General features: G+C 32.9%; 1 long non-coding RNA gene across 1 annotated transcript; it reads left to right on the forward strand.

Moving 5' to 3' along the window:
* The first annotated feature begins 11086 nt into the window (after nucleotides 1-11086).
* On the forward strand, nucleotides 11087-17491 carry LOC148620542 (uncharacterized). The gene is made up of 2 exons (XR_015921873.1): nucleotides 11087-11183; nucleotides 15131-17491. It is a non-coding gene; the product is annotated as an uncharacterized LOC148620542 (long non-coding RNA).
* Nucleotides 17492-19070: the final 1579 nt, after the last annotated feature.

The raw sequence follows: 19070 nt of genomic DNA on the forward strand, positions 1-19070 counted from the left end.
AAACATGTCCTTTATACATGTACATGTAGGTAGTAATTTCAGTAATGGCACAGAGAGCTTAACAGGTAAACCCTACTCAAAGTCAAGACACTGAAACGTATGTAAGAAAATATTTGATACAAAAAATCTTAATGAAACGGACATCATGCATTTGTGCTTATATTAGTTTTAAAAGCACCCCATTAGCACTAATAGATGCTCAATTTCATCGAGTACATATAAATACATTCCGACACTATGAGTTTGTAAACACGGAACCACCGTTCTTTGAGGATTAGGGACTTTTAAATGCATTACAAATAAGCATTTTTAACTATCAAATTTTCGTTTAATCAATTAAGAATTAATAAAAATCAAGATAAAATGCACGTTTATTGTAAATCGGCCCATATCGGCCCACTTGCGGGTAATGACAACGTAAATCTGTCTTAATCGGCCCGTTGGCAGTATAAAGGTTAAAAACAAACAACAAATCAAGCCATTTAAAACTTCAACTTATAGTTTTAGAATAAAATATTCCATTTTTATTGCATTAATGGCATGATTATGGGTCCAAATTTAGTTGGTGTGCGTTTTGTCACCGGTGACACGATACACTCTTTGCCCAATAATATTGCAATAAAAAAAAAACACTGCATATTGTTTTTTGGTTTTTAACGATTAATAATGATTTTATCCTTTGTCCAAATGTGTTTTCTAGTTGTTTTGTTTAGCCTTTGTGGCGAAATTAATGAATATATCTAAAATATCGAGATTGACATGAGATTGTGCGCATGCGCATTTGGTTAGCGATGTGTAGTTGGTCATGAATTAACGTGGATTTTCTTGAATTTATTATAATCCTCTTTTCATTATCTTATATTAAATTATATGACTGAGCCCATGTATATTTTATTTTTTTTACTTTATATAAATGTTTTTTTTATTCAGTTTTGAGAACAATTATTTGGGTATATATATCTACTGTACTGTAGTCAGATAATTGGCGACGCTATGATTTTTTCGTCATTTATCAGTCCAAAGCCGAACATTCAGAACATTACTTGCATTTTTGTTATGACTCATTTCTAAAGTTGTACTTTTTTTCATAGTGACAAGATTGACCTCTGTGAACATGCATAGATCTAGCCGATGTCCGGATCTACGTAAATGTCTAGACACACCACTTATAAAGTTGTGTTACGCTTCCCACCAATAGTATTCATTTCTTTTTAATTTTAGCTTTAAAATAAGTCTTTATATTTCTTTTTATTTCCTACTTTGTCTACACACCACTACACCTGTGTTACGCCAGTGGCGGAGCCAGAAGTGGGTGGTGGGGGTTGGTACACCCATTTTATTTAATGGAATTAAACAAAGAATAAATAATTTCTAAAGAAGAATAAAAGTGTTCTTATCTTTTAGAAAAATGACAAAAATAAAGAGAAAATATTGAGAAGAAAATGGAGATGAAAAAGGGAACATATTGATGAATAAAGTTAATTATTGAGAAAATTTGTCATGTCTATCAAATAATGTTTAATTATTCTTAAAGCCTATACAAAGGAATTATAAATAAATCCTTGCCTATAATAATAGCTGCTTTGAAAGTATTTATCATATTCTTAAAGCTTATATTTTTACATTGCTACATTTTAATGAATAGATTTTTGAAATTAATTTAGATGTAAATCCAAAATATTGACAGGAAGAACTAAGTCTTCATTAATCGATATAATTAGGCTTACAATTAAAATATATTTGTTTTATGAAAATGTAATGTAGTTAAAATAGAAAATTGGAGGTAATCTGTTCTACATAGAATCTTAATCAGTCTTATAATAGTGGTTTTCTGAGCTGAAATCTTGTCAGGTCGAACTACATAAATGTTTTTTGTAATCTTCCTTAATTGGATGGATTATCAATAATTGGCTTGTAAAATTTTCAAACAATATTTATCTAGTTTACAATTAATCATGCATGTAAATAGGTTTTTTGACCAATTTGATGGATTTTATGATATGGACGATAGAAATACCCAAGAAAACCCCAGAACACCCAAGAAAACCTCAAAATATACTCCAAATTGATTGAAATGTGTTTTATTTGATGGAAGATATTGTTTTTATTCATTTTTTCTGATTACTTTTTCGACTAAAACCCGGAATTTATCAATGTGACCAGTTATGCAATGCTAATCATGAATGATAATCGATTTGTTTTCTTTGATGTATGTTGACTTAGATCACGGTTTTGTATCAGTAAGTCGTATTATTCAGTTTATTCATGTTTAACCTGAATAATCCAGTCCCTCTCCGTATCCGTTTCACTTCACTCTCGAGGAATGGAGTTATCGTAGGGAATATAATATAACGACTGGATTATTCGGGTTAGAATGTTCTGAAATTTCAATAAATAAAAGTAAAGGGCTGGCCACTCGCTGCATTATCATTTGATGTCATGTTCAGGTCTACAATGTTCGATCAAGCGAATTCGGACAATAATTCCGGCGGTAATTCCGGTGATTGATTTTATTGTTATTTATGATTATTTTCTATTGATAACTTTTATGTGTTTATACAATGATTTTTGGTTAGTTTTTGTAAACATTGATGATTTACTCACAGTTAAGAGGTTCCCAATGTAGAATAAACGGAAAATCAAACATAGATCAAATATTCGGTAAAGTTTCCTCAAATATTAATAAAAGATGAAAATGTATAAATAAGATACACTAAATTCATATCATTCGCAAATCAATTAGTTGATACTTTGTTTTCCTGAATAAAATTATTATCAAAGCAAGTATAAACCGACATATCCTTGAAATATGTATTTTCATTGCTTGACTGATTAATATTGTAAAGGGTGTTCCTTGTAAACAATTGAACAGTAATGGGTACCCTTGGAATTTTTTCACTCCATGTTTCAGGTGGGGTTTGTTTTCCTTATTTGGTATATTTAAAAAAAACAAATACAATATTTCCTTCAGAATCACGTCAATGTCCATCTACAACAACATGCTTCCATATCCTATCAGCAAACAATCAGCATAGAACTTGAACCTATTGAAAAAAGAACCGTTGTCAATCTTCAATTAATAACGTACATAACAACAGAAAAAAACAATAGAAAGAGAACAATTGGATTTAGAGACAGTCGGGGAAGATGACACTCTGAATGAAACACGAACATGTACATGTATAGATGTCAGTCCAAAATGACAACATGATTTTCAGCAAAAAATGGACAAGCATTACAGACAGTGAACTTAACCTATCTATGAAAAAAATGAAAAACTCGATTTCAACGCAAAACAAATACAGCAGATAAACATACCTTTGGTAGCGACGTTAAGACATACATATATATATAGAAGGGTCTGAAAAATTCCCCACGATGCTAGAACTCAAATTTGCGATGCAAATTTTTGGTCGTTCGCTCCGCGTGACTCGAACTCGTACCACTGTGACATGTATGGGAGAGTAATCAAAGGAACCAAGGTTATAGCGGAAATCAAAAGAATGTATTCCAGGGACAAAGACCAGACATGGAAAACAGACATACACAACAAAGAACATAAAGTAACAAAAATCATACATACAAAGTAACAAAAGTAAATGAGCAACTCGGACTCCACTAAAAACTAGGAGCATGGACCAGGTGCACCGATAGGGTAAGCGTCCTCTGCTTTTCTAGAAACACCCGCCGAATTGCTCATAAAAAGTCAAGTCCGGGGTAGACAAACGAGGAAAGGAAAACTATGACCCGTTGAATAAATCAGTTTTCATGGTGGAGATGGAAACACCATAACGATCCACGTGTTCATGATGACGACCATAAAACTTCTGTAGTAATGACTTCAATCTTGTAGCAAAATACCCTGTTCCAGAAGCCTATTCGTTAGAGTTCTAGATTGTTTGTCCAAGTTAAGCTTATTCGCATTTTTCCATTTCGTCCAACCATGAAAATTCACTGTATTGTTCACTAACAATATTCACCAAACTTAACAAAGTTTTGAGGACATTTTCCATAATTTACGATGAAGCTCTACCTCCCATGCAGACCCTCAACGGAAAATGTTTGTTTGTTTGTTTGTTGGGGTTTAACGTCCGAGCAGCAATATTTCAGCTATATTCAGACGATGAACATGAAATTGATGATAAAATGGACATGAAATGATGATGAAATGAAAAAGGGATGGGACACAAGGACAATGGGGGGTCGACAAATTTTGATTGCCACTGGAAATAGGGAGAGGTGGGTAGGGTCGGAAAATTTAGCCTCCTGTGGATGAGCCCTATGGTTCCTACTCAGGGAGAATACCACAGTAGGGTTCTTTAACGTGCGAAGAACGTGACGTCTTTCCCAACACGGTGCACTCCTATGGTTTGCGGTCAGGTTTTTCGTATTATAGCCTGACAAACCCAGCATGTAACATGCCAGGGGTACCCCATTCCACCACCTGGGACACACATCTGTTGCTCTGTTGCTCTGTTGGCGGAGCGCCTAGCCCCCGGTTAGGTTTCTGAGCACTATTTAGTCGCCTTTTTCGACAAAATACGAGGGTTGCCACCAACGTGTCCCACGATAATGTCTTTTGAATTATGTGCAATGCATGTTGGAAAACGCTTAGAGTAACTTTTGTAAACTAAATGAGTGTTTACGACTCCGCCAACCCCATTATATTTATACTAACAACTTTTACATTTTATACAATAAATTCTAACCATAATGGAGATTTCAAATGAAGCCCTTCATATATTTTGTAAATCAAATATTGAAGAATTTTGACAGAAACATCATCACTCTATTCATTGTAATTTCTGTCCAACAATTGTAATACAAATTTTTGGTCGTTTCTCCGCGGAACTCGAACTTGTACCGCTGTGACATCTATGGCAACACCGCCGGCACAAAGTCCAGTGCCCTAGACCACTCGGCCAGCTAGGTTATATGAAAATATAGCGTTCGTTGGCCGTGTCATTCCTCCTCGTATGATAAATATAGGGCTGAAACTTCGTACACGGTGTATGGTAGTACGGGACAGTTCATATAGGTGTCATTATGTAGGATAGAGGAACAAATTAATGATGCATTTCAGAACAAAGCAATATTATACAACGTATCAGAATGTGACGATTCTATTCGATGCACTGCTCCATCGGCTCAAATTGATACAGGGAAGATACAGTTAGCATAGAAAGGTCAGAACAATTCCCAACGATGTTAGAACTGTCAAATTTGCTATGCAAATCTTTAACCGTTCCATCAACGGGACTCGAACTCGTACCACTGTAACATCAATAGCAACACAACCATAAAAGTTTAAAATTATGATTGATAACAATTGTTTTAAAGAACAGATGGAAAAATACAAATACAATTGCAAAAACAGATTTCTTTCAAAGCAGCTTTCTTCAAAGTGATCTTCGCAGACTAAGCTGACTCTGCTTTATGATGCACGTTGTATGTTGAAGCTGTCATAGGGAAATTTATGTTTACCAAACATTCCTCGCATCGTGAAAACTTCTTTTTTGGCAAGGGATGATAACGACTTTTACAAGAGCCACCGAACCTGAAACAAACTTGCACGGCATATTGTAATTGACTTAACCGGTGTATATTGCGTCACTTCGATTTTTGGCACTGCAGTACATCAATGACAACACCCACAATCGATCGCGATTACAACGCCACCTGTAACCAATTACATGACCTCCGTAGTACCGTAGTAAAAAATTCTGATATTTCGATACCAATTTTATGCCTACTATAAATATTTGAGGTGTTAAAGTCTGTTTTTATTGGTCAATATATTGCTTCAAATGCAAAACAAAATTTGAAAAAATCGCGAACCTACACTTTAACTGGGAACGTTACTATAAAAACATCTTTCTATAAATATAAAATTTTCACCCCACTTCGTACCCTAAATGGATATGCTATCTGGGAAACTGGACATGATAAGATCTCTGGATGATATGGTACTTTTTGGTACACCCCACATTTGACACAAGTAATAACACGAACGGAACTCGCCTGGCGACAGTAGCGGTACCGTTCAGTTGACACATCTTTTTATTTGCTCTTTTATTTGTCAGGATCATTATGATAAGCAAAATACTCATTAACTATTAAATACTAAAGAACAACTTTATTTTGTTTCATATTCTTTCATAGCACCATATGCGGGAATATTTATAGTTATTTACAACAAGTACTTGTAAACAATGCATGACATTTGGATTCTCAGTGTGGTGGGTGATAACTGCCTGGAATTATAACGTCTTACCCATATTTCTTATTATAACTTAAACTACATAATCTGTGTAACTAAAATTTACCTTCCAATGTGCACTGCTTCGTACGATCAACTTCGGACACTGTCTATATTTCTTTCTCAATATTTGGCAAGCGTATTTAGTTAGGCATCTTCTGAGAGGTACTCGGAGAGTTATCCGCCATTAAACTGAGATTTCTGTATTTATATATTCTGAAATTTCCTGACAGCCAGTGGCAGACAAGAGTAGGATTCAGAAATTCCTGATAGCCAATAAAACAATTACAATAAATGACATGTACAATCCTCTGGTCTTAGGACCAAAAATCCTGACGTCCCTTATAATACAGTTATAAAGACAATAAATTTGCCTGACAAGTAAATATAGGTATAATAATGTTATATATAAAACAAAATTATTTTTCTAAATTCTATCAAAAATAGCATAAAGAGTAAATAAAGGGAACCGAGATACTAGAGGAAATCTAACGAATGTTATCCAGAAACAAAACCAAAACATTTGAAAACAGACAAATGCAACAAAGAAAATAAAATAACCAAAATAATATACAAAGTAACAGAAGTAAATGAGTAAACTCGGACTCCACTAAAAACTGGAAGCATCGACCAGATGTACCGGAAGTGGACCAGATGCGTCCTCTGTTTTTTTCTAGAAACACCGAATTGCTCATTAAAAGTCAAATTCTGGGATAGACGTAAGAGGAAAGGAAAATTATGACACATTGAACAAATCACGTTTCATGGTGCAGATGGATACATCGTAACGATTCACGAGTTCGTAATGACGACCATAAAACTTTTGTAATAAATGAACAGTTCGACTTGACGCTTTGGGACGATAGAGTACTTATTCCAGAAAAAAAAACTAGTTCCTTTTTGTTTGTTTATATTTAACTCAAAAATACTACAAGGCAAGCCAGAATAACAGTTATATTGTAAAACATGAACAAAAATACGGTTTTCTTTTCATAATTTGGTACGTTCACAATGGTATGTGACAACTACTTCTATATTCGGTCTCATGACACAAATTATTGATTTAATTTTCCGTAATCTGTTTTACTATGGTAATCAAGGTAGGACCTATAAACCTGGGCCCAAATAAATAAACATTATTAGATTTTCAAAGAGCCCTGTCGACTGTTTATAATTGCCAAGCAATACAATTGTTTGTCAGTTGTCATTTTGTTTATAAGAATAATGAATAAGTGAACAATAAGTAAACCACGTTTAAGACAAAAAAGAGCTGCATATATATAAAATATAAATAAAACGTAAAAAACATGTGAAAAAGAAGATGTGCCCATATTTTCGGCTTTATTTTCCTCGTCAGGGACAAAGAGTGTTAGGGAGAAAAGTATCAACTTCTGATCTCTGCCACAGAGACAAGGTGTCCTTCACAATTTATGCCTTTAATGAATAGTTTTCATATATTCGATAGATGCACTTCATCACTGAAACAGATCAATATCTTATTGTGTTGATACAGTTCATGACAATTTTATTTTAAACTGTCTTACTGTTTTCTAGTGCCAAACGATGAATATTTACAAGCATAATACACATAAAAATGAACGGGACAATTATTTCAATCATAGCACTCTTTTGTATTTAAAATTAAAACAAACTCGGGTGCCGATGTTAGTATGTCGAAAATATGTCAATTTTGTGTTGCCATTTGAAGCACGAAAAGTTATTCGTAGATGTCCATCACTCTTGATTGGTGCACCTATTCTAAGTAGCAGTTGGTGATACTCCTGTAAAGGCATTGAGGTATATGTTATGTCATACATGGGTTTGCCTTCGACGCATGTAATGGCTCTTATTCAACCCCTTTTTAACTGAACGTAAACAATTAATAGTGAAATATAAAATACATGTATGTATGCAATGACAAATAATAGTGCTGGTAACCTATTTAACAAACATAAGGTGTATTGTATTGTTCAATATCGTTCAATGAACAATGCGGGAAGATCAAAACGGAGTATATCTTAATTCTATTATTATTGTCTTTACTGGGATTCTTCAATCCGGGTTTAAAAATTAATTAAAATGCAAAAATACACTTGATTATGTGCACCGGCAATGTAAGCGTGTTCTTCTTTTGTTAAAAGAACCAGCAACTCATACCTCATAACAAAACAACGTCTCTTTCGGGATAGACGAAAAAGAATAACAATAACACAGTGGACAAATCGCTTTTCATGAACAAGCAATAACGATGTATAAGTTAATAATTATAATGACCATTAAATTGTTGTAGTGATAATTGTGCAAAAAGTCGTCATGAATATTTTAGCACAGCTCTAGAAAAACACATTAATTTTGAAAACATCATCTGCAGGTACTGAAAGCATGTTTGCACAGATGAAAGGCAAGTCGACGAAAGAGTCATTTTTGCCAATTGTTTCTTTTCTATGGATTTTTAAGTGTATATTAAAATATTCGACTTACTTCATAATGTTTGCATTATCTCTTTCTGTACGATTTTCAGGATATACGCATTGTATAAAATCCCAAATTCTATGATTTCATGTAAAAGCACCATGTATATGGCGGAAAATTATATCATCTATAAACTAAACATAATATGAACATCAAAATAAATACTCTTGTCTAACCTTGTCATAATCAGTCACCCTAGAAATAAAAGATCTAGAAGGACATTAGAATACTATATTTTTTTAAATATTGGTTTAGAGTTCTGTTTAGATTTCTTTATCAAAACTATTTTTTTGTACAGACTGTATCTTTGAAAAGATTATACATGAGCAACTATATGATCTTTTCATTCCGAATTGGCAATTATCCTATCATCTGTGGCAACATTCCTCTAGCACCTGCGTATGGAGTGTTCATATCACAACTCATAGGTTATGCCAGAGCTTGCCGAAACTAAGCAGACTTTTTGTATCGTGGCAAGGTATTTCATTCTTGTATTGATATAATAATAGTTGAAGACGATTCTAAATACACATTTTCAAATTCTCAAAACAAATACTGTGTTACATATCTTTACTTCAATGCAACTTCTCTGTGAAATAATAATATGCTGTTATACTCATAATCGCTATTTTGATAAGATTAAGAAAGTATTTCAATATATTGACCTTATACAAACGGTATCTGATATGTAGGTCATGACCAGTTGAACCGTACGCGCATCTATCCTGCACAGCTACCCTCGTTCCCTTCCGGTATGAGCGGTACCGGCATGCATCTTATTGCAGCTGCTAGATGCCTCTCGTCAGATACATTCCCCCCAAAAAAAACGTTTTGTCCCCTTGAAACACTGTCTTATTAAAGAATAAAAGAATGCAAAAAGAAAGTTTGATTGAGTAATGTTATTTTTGTTCCCATGTACTTTTAGCTTACTCTCTATCCCGAAAACAAGTTACCGAAGACCTTCTACGCAACCAAAAAAACATAAATGATAATGAAATAATGATTCGTTCCATATACCAATTTGAAAGTTAAAACTGTGAGAGTACATAGATGATTGATTGATGAAACAAGATTTAACACTCCGACCAAAGAAAGCACTAACATACATAAACAACCACGCTGCCCAATCATTACTGTTAAATTATCTGTGGACATCAAAGACCGCGGATAAGGCCTGTTACTCAAGGAATAGTTGGCAAGTGCCTGAAAAGTTACCACGAGTGGATGGTATAATGGAATCACCGTCGAACAGACCGTCCGTTAGAATAATTTCGCCGCAATTATCTCTTCTATCAATTGGTGACTCGATTTTAATTTAGTTTCGGCAAAGTTTAAAGTGTCTTGGTTGCCGTCTGAAATCAGCATTTTTTTCTTCTGGGTATTTACCGCTATATATGTGTTGTTTTGTCAATGAATTTATTGAGAATGGTTTTATCTAAATAGATATTTTTAATCCGCTTAGAGGTATATTTATTTACTATATAGCGGGTTCCGTGGTTCATTTTATGAATAACCGTCCAATCTTTTAGACTTCTTGAATTATTGGGGCGGTACACTTTAGTTATCCAATCATCTGCCCACCAATTTTCAAATTCGGGTGGATAATAGAATCCAAATATATCTAAATGCGTTTTGTGCACCATGTCATGTGTTAAAATTCCGGTGTTACCCTGGTTACATCTTGGACCGACGACACCAACATGCTTTGGTTGTAGCTTCGATAAAGCGTTTATACCGATGGCTGTCCAATTTCTTGAAGAAAAGAATGTGTCATCGTTGATTCGAACAAAGTATGTATTATTCTCCTTATAGGCTATGTCTGCTAGCGAATTAATTGTTTTAGTAAATGTACCTCCCTTTACAACAACAATTCGAATTTGTTTCGATAAAGTCTCTATTCGTTTCGAAAAGGAAACTAGCATGTCGATGTTGTCAATACATATGTACATTTTATACATAAAACACTTATCGAACGTCTGGAAAAAAGAAAAAAGGGAGGTCTTAACAAGTGAAAATTCCTTCATAAAGAAAGTTTTTAAATTTCTAGAAGTCGACGGAATCAAGATAGCGACCCTATGTGGGTTATTGCAGTATTTGCTCAATGTGTTAGTACAACAAAAAAGGAACAAAGCTATATACAGTTGAACTAACGTTTCATTCCATATTGAATATTTCATTATACAAATTTTGAAATCACCCAATGCATAGAAAAATTAAACATAAATAATTAAAGATTTGTTAATTGTGCATGTATTCATTTACAAGATTTGTGTCACTTTTCAGTAAAAAAAAAGATTCTATGAAGCATAAAATTCCAAAACAATATTGTCATCTTTCAAAAAATTGAATATTCAAAATTGATTTGCTGAAAAAAAAGTTTTTGCACTTATCAGTTCCACAAAGACATATTTTGCTGCATCAAATGATAATAAAATTCACTTTGATATAATTCGTAATTAGATGTACCATAATGTTTTTTTTTTTTATTTAACAAATATATATATATAACAGTCGTTAATAGTAAACTTGACTAATTTGATCTACATCTGAACGAATTTTAAAAAAATATTTACAGCAATGTGTTTAGAAAGTTGTGTTAACTGTAATGTGCGGCAATTGGATGACAACACTTTTATTCAGTTATCTTAAATATTTGCAAAGTAATATGGACTATAATTCAAAAATATGAATAATAGCGAGGACAGTTCAAGCTACGACGAAGCTAGATTGTTGGATGTAGAACGACAAGAACAAAATTCACCGTTTGCAAGTGATATGTCGCGGAGATAATTCGATTATCTTGATCATCTTTCATGCAATTTGATCTATTCGTTTAAATAGGATTGAACAAATATATGTATGAATAAAACAGGTACAAGGCGGGATAAGTGCATTATATCAATCAATATCAGACTTCAAGTCATAGGATAAGAATAAGTAGATATCTGAGGACAATTTACTGGTTAAAATAAGTCTATATGTAAGGAATATGGTTAGGGTATGGGGTTTCTACTACTCTGCAACTCAGTAGCAACTAGGGGCGATGATTTGTAAATATGTCTTCAAATATAAAATATGTTCGATTTTATATTTATATATATTTTTTTCTTTCTCTGATGCCCCGTGCAGGTCCGGGTGTTAAATGAATAGACCTGCAGCAGCGCTAATCTTGTCGTAAAAGGCGACTAAAAAGTGCTCAAAAACCTAGCCGTGGGCTAGGCGCTCTGCCCACAGAGCAATTGGGATGTGGGCCCCAGGTGGTGGAATGGAGTACTCCTGGTGTGTTACATGCTGGGGTTGTCAGACTATAACACGGAAAACCTGACCGCAAACCATAGTGGTGCACCGTGTTGGGTAAGATGTCACGTTCCTCGCACGTTAAAGAACCATGCTGTGGTATTCTTCCGGAGTAGGAACCTTTGCACTCCGCCATAGGAGGCTAAATTGCCCGAACTTACCCATCCCTCTCTTTTTCTAGTGGCAATCAAAATTTTATCATCCATTTCATGATCATCGTCTGAATATAGCTGAGAAATTGCTGCTTGGACGTAAAACCCCAACAATCAATCAATCAATCAATCAATCAATATTTCTCTGATACATGCATTTAGCATAATAAAATATTTTGTCTGGTTTTTAAATGAAAAAAGGCCAACAATTGGGAAGTCAAAATATGGGACATTGTGATATCTCAGAGATATAAGTGACCAGAACCTTGAAATTTAATACGGTTGTTGAATTCAGCATGAAAAGGAACAATTTTACGCTAAAAAAAGTAAACAATATGTTTGGTTTTTCCATTGTAAGTGATTTTTTTCTGTCAAAATTCCAAAATTCTTAGAGTTGAATGAATTATTTTTATTGGAAAGAACATGCTGAATCCAAATCTTGATATTTAAAGAGCATTTGAAAGTCACTGTTGTCATTCATGAACGATTTTCCACCCAAAATATTTGAATTCTCGTTTATTTATAAACTGTTGTGGAAGGTCCCTATAAAGGAATATGTGAAAAAATCAGTTAAGGAGGATTTGCAGATGCGAAATGCAGACGCCATGGTGGCCAAAAAGGACACTGTAATATCTATTTTTTCCCGCTGGTTTATCTTTAACTTTTTGATCAGGTCAAAATGGACTATTACTCATAACATTCTTAAATTTGTTTAACAAAAAAGGTAGGTAGTTATTTCTCAGCTTTGGTCATTTTCGGCAAACAATCCGAGTTGGAAGGATGTTGTCATAACGTAAAACTTTACGTCGTCGCAACTTTATATTAATACATTATCTCAACGTAATTTTGTAGACTCAAGAGCACGTAAATACGACGTCATGATGGTAATAAAGTTGTCTCAAAACAAAATTATGAACATAATGTTAGTTGATTTTTTATGAATGTTTTGCATCTATTATTTGATTGGTACATGGAAAAATACAGAAAATAAGATGATAAAAAATATTTTGTTTTGTTTTGTATTGATGTAGTTTCTCCTAGTCAATCAAGTAAATGCCAGCATATTATCATAATTCATGTTTAGGTACAGTGGATGAATCAAGCGAATAAAATGTTCATGTATAGCACTTGGTTTCCACGTCTATGTCTCTTAAAATTGTTTCTTTTTCTCATTCCTGAAGTTGAAAATGGGTTGTAACAAATAGATGTATCTTTACTATTAAAAACTTTTCTTTGACATAAATCAATATATACATATAATACTATGTAATAGACTTTAATTTATTACATATACTGATTTAATGTGGTGAAAGGGCATTTCGTCCATAGATGTATTTGACTCAGCATTTAGAAAGACACAACGGTGTATTGAAACAAAATATTAAATACCTTTAATCTGAACATTTTAGGATCACATTAATACAATGTACAATAATGACTCACAAACTGCATACAGCAGAAAATTTGATCATCAAAATAGCATAGAAACAAGTATTCTAATATGTCAGGAAACAAACATCTACAGTATGAAACTAAATACATATCTGTAAACAGAAAGAACTCCTGCTGATACTAATTCTTTTCACATGTACATTTTGACCACGCAGGTGGTAAGGTTAACAGCAGACAATGTGCAATAATGTTATTCCTTAAATCACAGATATAAAAACTGCCACATTGGTAATTCGTTATGCTATTAAGATTATAGAATAGATTTTATGGTTGAACGCCGTTTATAAAATGGGGAACGTTTTCAAAAGTGACATTGGCAAATCTCTTATCAGAGGTCCAGAATAGATCCCCAGTTATTTGAATTGTTTTCGTTTTTGTAATTGGATTGTATTACAAGTACTAAAACTTGGTTACCCTACCGGTGCACCTGGTCCATGCTCCCAGTTTTTAGTGGAGTCTGAGTTGCTTGTTTATTTTTGTTACTTTGTATGTATGATTTTAGTTACTTTATGTTCTTTGTTGTGTATGTCTGTTTTCCATGTCTGGTCTTTGTCCCTGGATTACATTTTTTTGATAACCGCTATAACCTTGGTTCCCTTGATTACTCTTTGAAGTGTTACCAATTCTTTCTCTCAAGTTTCCTTTGACATCTCAGTCCGTAATATAGTGAAGGGCAAACATCATTCAAGTAATTCATTTTCCTGCAGTAATTCCCCATTAAATTGTCTTCATTACATGGTCTGTGGTATGATACTTGTCTACACATGAGACCCCTTTTTCTATGAATCACAACGATATGATAAAAATATCAAATTATTTACACAATATGTGATATCAAAAATGCTCTATTGATATGTACAGTATAACTTACGTATCTCCAATGTATCGAATAATTCTATTCTAAAATTGATTTTTTCTTCTCGTTCTCATGATGAGCATTTGTTTACATCTTCAAATTTGAACAGAGCGGGACACAGGAAAGACCATGTGCAGGGCGAGTTGAAATAGTTGAAAAAATATGGTTTATTACATTTAAGCAATATTCTGCACCACTCAAACTGTTTTCTATTACTTAGCAATCATTTTTTTTTATCAATTATCATTAGTATGCAGCCATTTTATAATTGTCAATTATAATTATATTACTATTCAATGATTGTTATTTTGTTTTTAATTTAATTTTTAAAACATGTTGAAATTTTATTTTAAAATATATATATATTTTTGCAATGAAGATAACAAGCCATTTCTTACTCCAAAACCAATTTGATAATGCTTTCAATATGCAACTGAAAAAGTATTACGTTCATATTCCATTGTCACAACGAAAAAAAGTTACGTTGTGAATCGGCAATGTTTTTACATGGTAAATACGTAATAAAATGTTATTTTGTCAATTAGTTTCACTTTTACGTGGAGTGGACGTAATTATACTACGTTGTCACAACGTTATAAGATAAATGATATAGAATTACGTTCACACAACGTTATTTTTCAGGATATTACGTTCTCACGACCAATCCTCGACGTCGGCACATCGCTGTGTATTTGTCAGGTAACTTAAAATGTAAATGCTAACAATGTGTTGGACACTTGTCTATGGTTGTACACCGAGTTCATCACCTTTTGCAATTGGAACCTGCTAATGGTGGAGTTTCAAATGTAATGTGGGACAGACGTACATACAAACAAGTATCACCATTAAAATTACTAAGCCAAATCTTTTAATTCTACGAAGATTTTAGTAATATGTATGCACATATGCATGCATACACACCTCTTTTAATTTGAGAAATCAATGACCGTAAAGAAATGGAAAAAGTTGAAAATGAAAAACCAAAAAAAAGGAAGGAAAATAACAACAAAATTGTTATTAGTGTAAATTGATAATTTATATCATAAGTGTTTTTCCTTATTTTTACATTTTTTATTTGGCTGAAATTGAACTGGTTAGAACTGTTCACATCTATCACAACATACCTCAGTAATATCCAGACGGGGTTTCTTAATAGACAAACATTCAAACATTCTTCAATTCAGGACATGTAGAGTGCTATGACACTTCTTCTTTTAAGTACGTGATACTTGTTTGCTGTGGCTTTTTAGGACTAATGACTTTGGCTTATACTTGTACAAATTCAGGTTTCTCCTCACGAAGAATAGTTGCTACTGCCTTTTAAAATTGTGTGGAAGGGAATTTCTTTTTTGACGTCTTTCTCAAATAAATTATAAACGCAATCCATTTTTTCGAACTTGTTTTGTTTCTCCCTGTCATCTCCTGTCAAGGTTATAATGAATGGGTCTTTCTGGCTTGGAGTCCCTATCTAAAAGAATAGATTAAATTGCATGAAAGATGATCAAGATAATCGAATTCTCTCCGCGACATATCACTTGCAATGAATTTTGTTCTTGTCGTTCTGCGTCCAACTATCTGGCTTCGTTGTAGCGTGAACTGTCCTCGCTATTATTCATATTTTTTAATTATATTACATATTACTTTGCAATTATTTACAGATAACTGAATAAAAGAGTTGTCAATTGTAGCACATTACAGTTAACACAACTTTCTAATTGGTATATGGAACGAATCATTATTTCATTATCATTTATGTTTTTTGTGTAGAAGGTCTTCGGTAACTTGTTTTCGGGATAGAGAGTAAGCTAAAAGTACATGGGAACAAAATATCATTACTCAATCAAACTTTCTTTTTGCATTCTTTTATTCTTTAATAAGACAGTGTTTCAAGGAGAAAAAAACTTTTTTGGGGGGGAATGTACCTGACGAGAGGCATCTAGCAGCTCCAGTAAGGTGCATGCCGGTACCGCTCATACCGGAAGGGAACGAGGGTAACTGTGCAGGATAGATGCGCGTACGGTTCAAATGGTCATGACCTACATATCAGATACCGTTTGTATAAGGTCAATATATTGAAATACTTTCTTAATCTTATCAAAATAGCGATTATGAGTATAACAGCATATTACTATTTCACAGAGAAGTTGCATTGAAGTAAAGATATGTAACACAGTATTTGTTTTGAGAATTTGAAAATGTGTATTTAGAATCGTCTTCAACTATTATTATATCAATACAAGAAAGAAATACCTTGCAACACTACAAAAAAGGCCGTTGCGTCTTCTGTACTCACAAACTTGTGTAATCTGAAATTCTACTCGTATCAATATTCCCAATATTCATTCAATAACCCAATATTAAATACAACTTACAAAATGATAAAATCAAGATCGATGCGGTAGGAGATGTCAGGAGGCAATGTGAATATATTCGGAAAAAAACAGGATACTGCGGTTAATAAACAAGTCTTTGCATTAAAAATAAATAGTTATAGTTTCCTTTATAACCATTGCCTTACCTTGCATGTATTTTTGGTTAGTGTGGATGCCCTGTTCTTTATAAATTCTTCAACTGTCAATCTGCAGATCGATGCTAGACATACACCTCCTGAAATGTGTTACGTTCCCAATCCCACGCACACGAAGTACACGAAACACGCACACGAAGCACAAATTTCACGAATTACGATGATACACGAATGATCCGCCGGAAGTATTCATTTCAGTAATTGGTATATTTCGGAATCTAACTTGCAAAACGAAACTAATAATAGATTATTGTATACATTGTACGTGTGTTCGTCGTATTGTGTTGATTGCTAACATCTTGCACATAATTTAACATTAATGTGTATCATGCTTTAATAAAAACATTCGATATATACAATTTTTAAATGTCTGTATATGTTTGGATATAAACTGGCGTTCTTTTTCGTTATACATCATACATTCATTGCGAAAACATTGTCATTCGTCTCGGAGTATGAAAATATTGAATTTTTTTTTCAAATTGAAGAAAAATTCTAAAACAATTTAGTTTTTATTACCGTACAATAATATTGCTTTGAATACGAAATGAATAAAACTATTTTTAATGTAAAAAAAAATGTCCATATTTGTTCCGTTTGGATCATTGTGATAAAAATACTATATTTTGAAGTAGTTAAGCTATTTTAATTAATGCGATACCTTCTTATTTGTATAAAAAAATATTGCATTGTTGATATTAAAAGTTGTCCATTTTTATTATAAATAGTATATTGGGAAAACATTTTCACTGGTCTGGGAGTATGAAAATATTAAAAATTACTCAAATTGGGACAAAATATTCTCAATTCTTAGATAATAAAGTGCGATACCATCTAATTGCTTTAAATATGAGAAGAAAGTAATTTTTATATGAAAAAATGTCCATATTTCCTATGTATGGATAATTGAGAACACATTTTCTTTGTTCAAGGGAATAAAAATACCAAAATGTCATAAAGTTTTGGTAAAAAGTACTCTATTCTGAAATAATTTAGCTATTTTAACAAATGTGATATCATCATATTTGTCTAAAATATAAAAAAAAATAATATTGCATTGATGATATGAAAAATGTCCATTTTTATAATACATTGTACATTGCGAAAACGTTTTCACTGGTCTCGAGTATGAAAATATTGGAATTCATAAAATTGGGGTAAAATATACTAAATATTTATATAATAGAGTATTTTTCACTTATGCGATACCGGCTAATTGCTTGGAATACGAAAAGAAAATAATTTTTATGTGAAAAAAAAAATGTCCAAATATGTTATATATGGATCAGTTGGAACACATTTTCCTTGTTCCAGGAGAGTAAATATACCAAAATTTCATAACGTATTGGAAAAAGTACTCTATTTTGAAATAATTTAGCTATTTTAAGTAATGCGATTTTATCTTATTTGTCTAACAAACGAAAATATTGCATTGTTGATTTGAAAAATGTCCAGTGGTACATTGCGATACTATTTTGCAAAATATATATCTAGTCAATTTTTATTCTCAAACGACAAACAAAAAGCCATATGGTCGGAAAACTTTTCTGCGACCATTTCGGAAGGCCCTTCACATTTTGGCAGTATTTCATTATATGTACCAATAATATACGAATGTTTGAAACGAATTATTTCCTACATGTATTATTTCCTGAATTTATTTTTTCATTGTGGAAGGAACACTGATGTTGGCATAGAAAATGAAATTAAAACGGTATTCCGTAAGATTGATCTACCATAGGAATTATTTTTATCGTTAAATCAGAATGTAGAACCGTTTTACGAAGAACGTTGCACGATACACAAAGAACAAAGCTTGAAGTGCGCACACGAAAGACACACGCACTTGAATCACACGCTGCACGTTACACGATCCCACGAAACACGCACACGAAGCACGCTAAAATGTGAATTTTATACATTTCAGGAGGTGTAATTACAAAAGAAATCTCGGCATACCGTATCTTATTCAGTACATTAATTACAAGTTAAATCACAACACATATTTTCATACATTAATATTCATTTACAAAATACATAACATTTGAACGTACA

The sequence above is a fragment of the Perna viridis genome, chromosome 4 (genome assembly GCF_037379345.1).
Source record: "Perna viridis isolate PV_CMFRI_1.1 ecotype Kerala chromosome 4, ASM3737934v1, whole genome shotgun sequence".
NCBI classification, from domain to species: domain Eukaryota; kingdom Metazoa; phylum Mollusca; class Bivalvia; order Mytilida; family Mytilidae; genus Perna; species Perna viridis.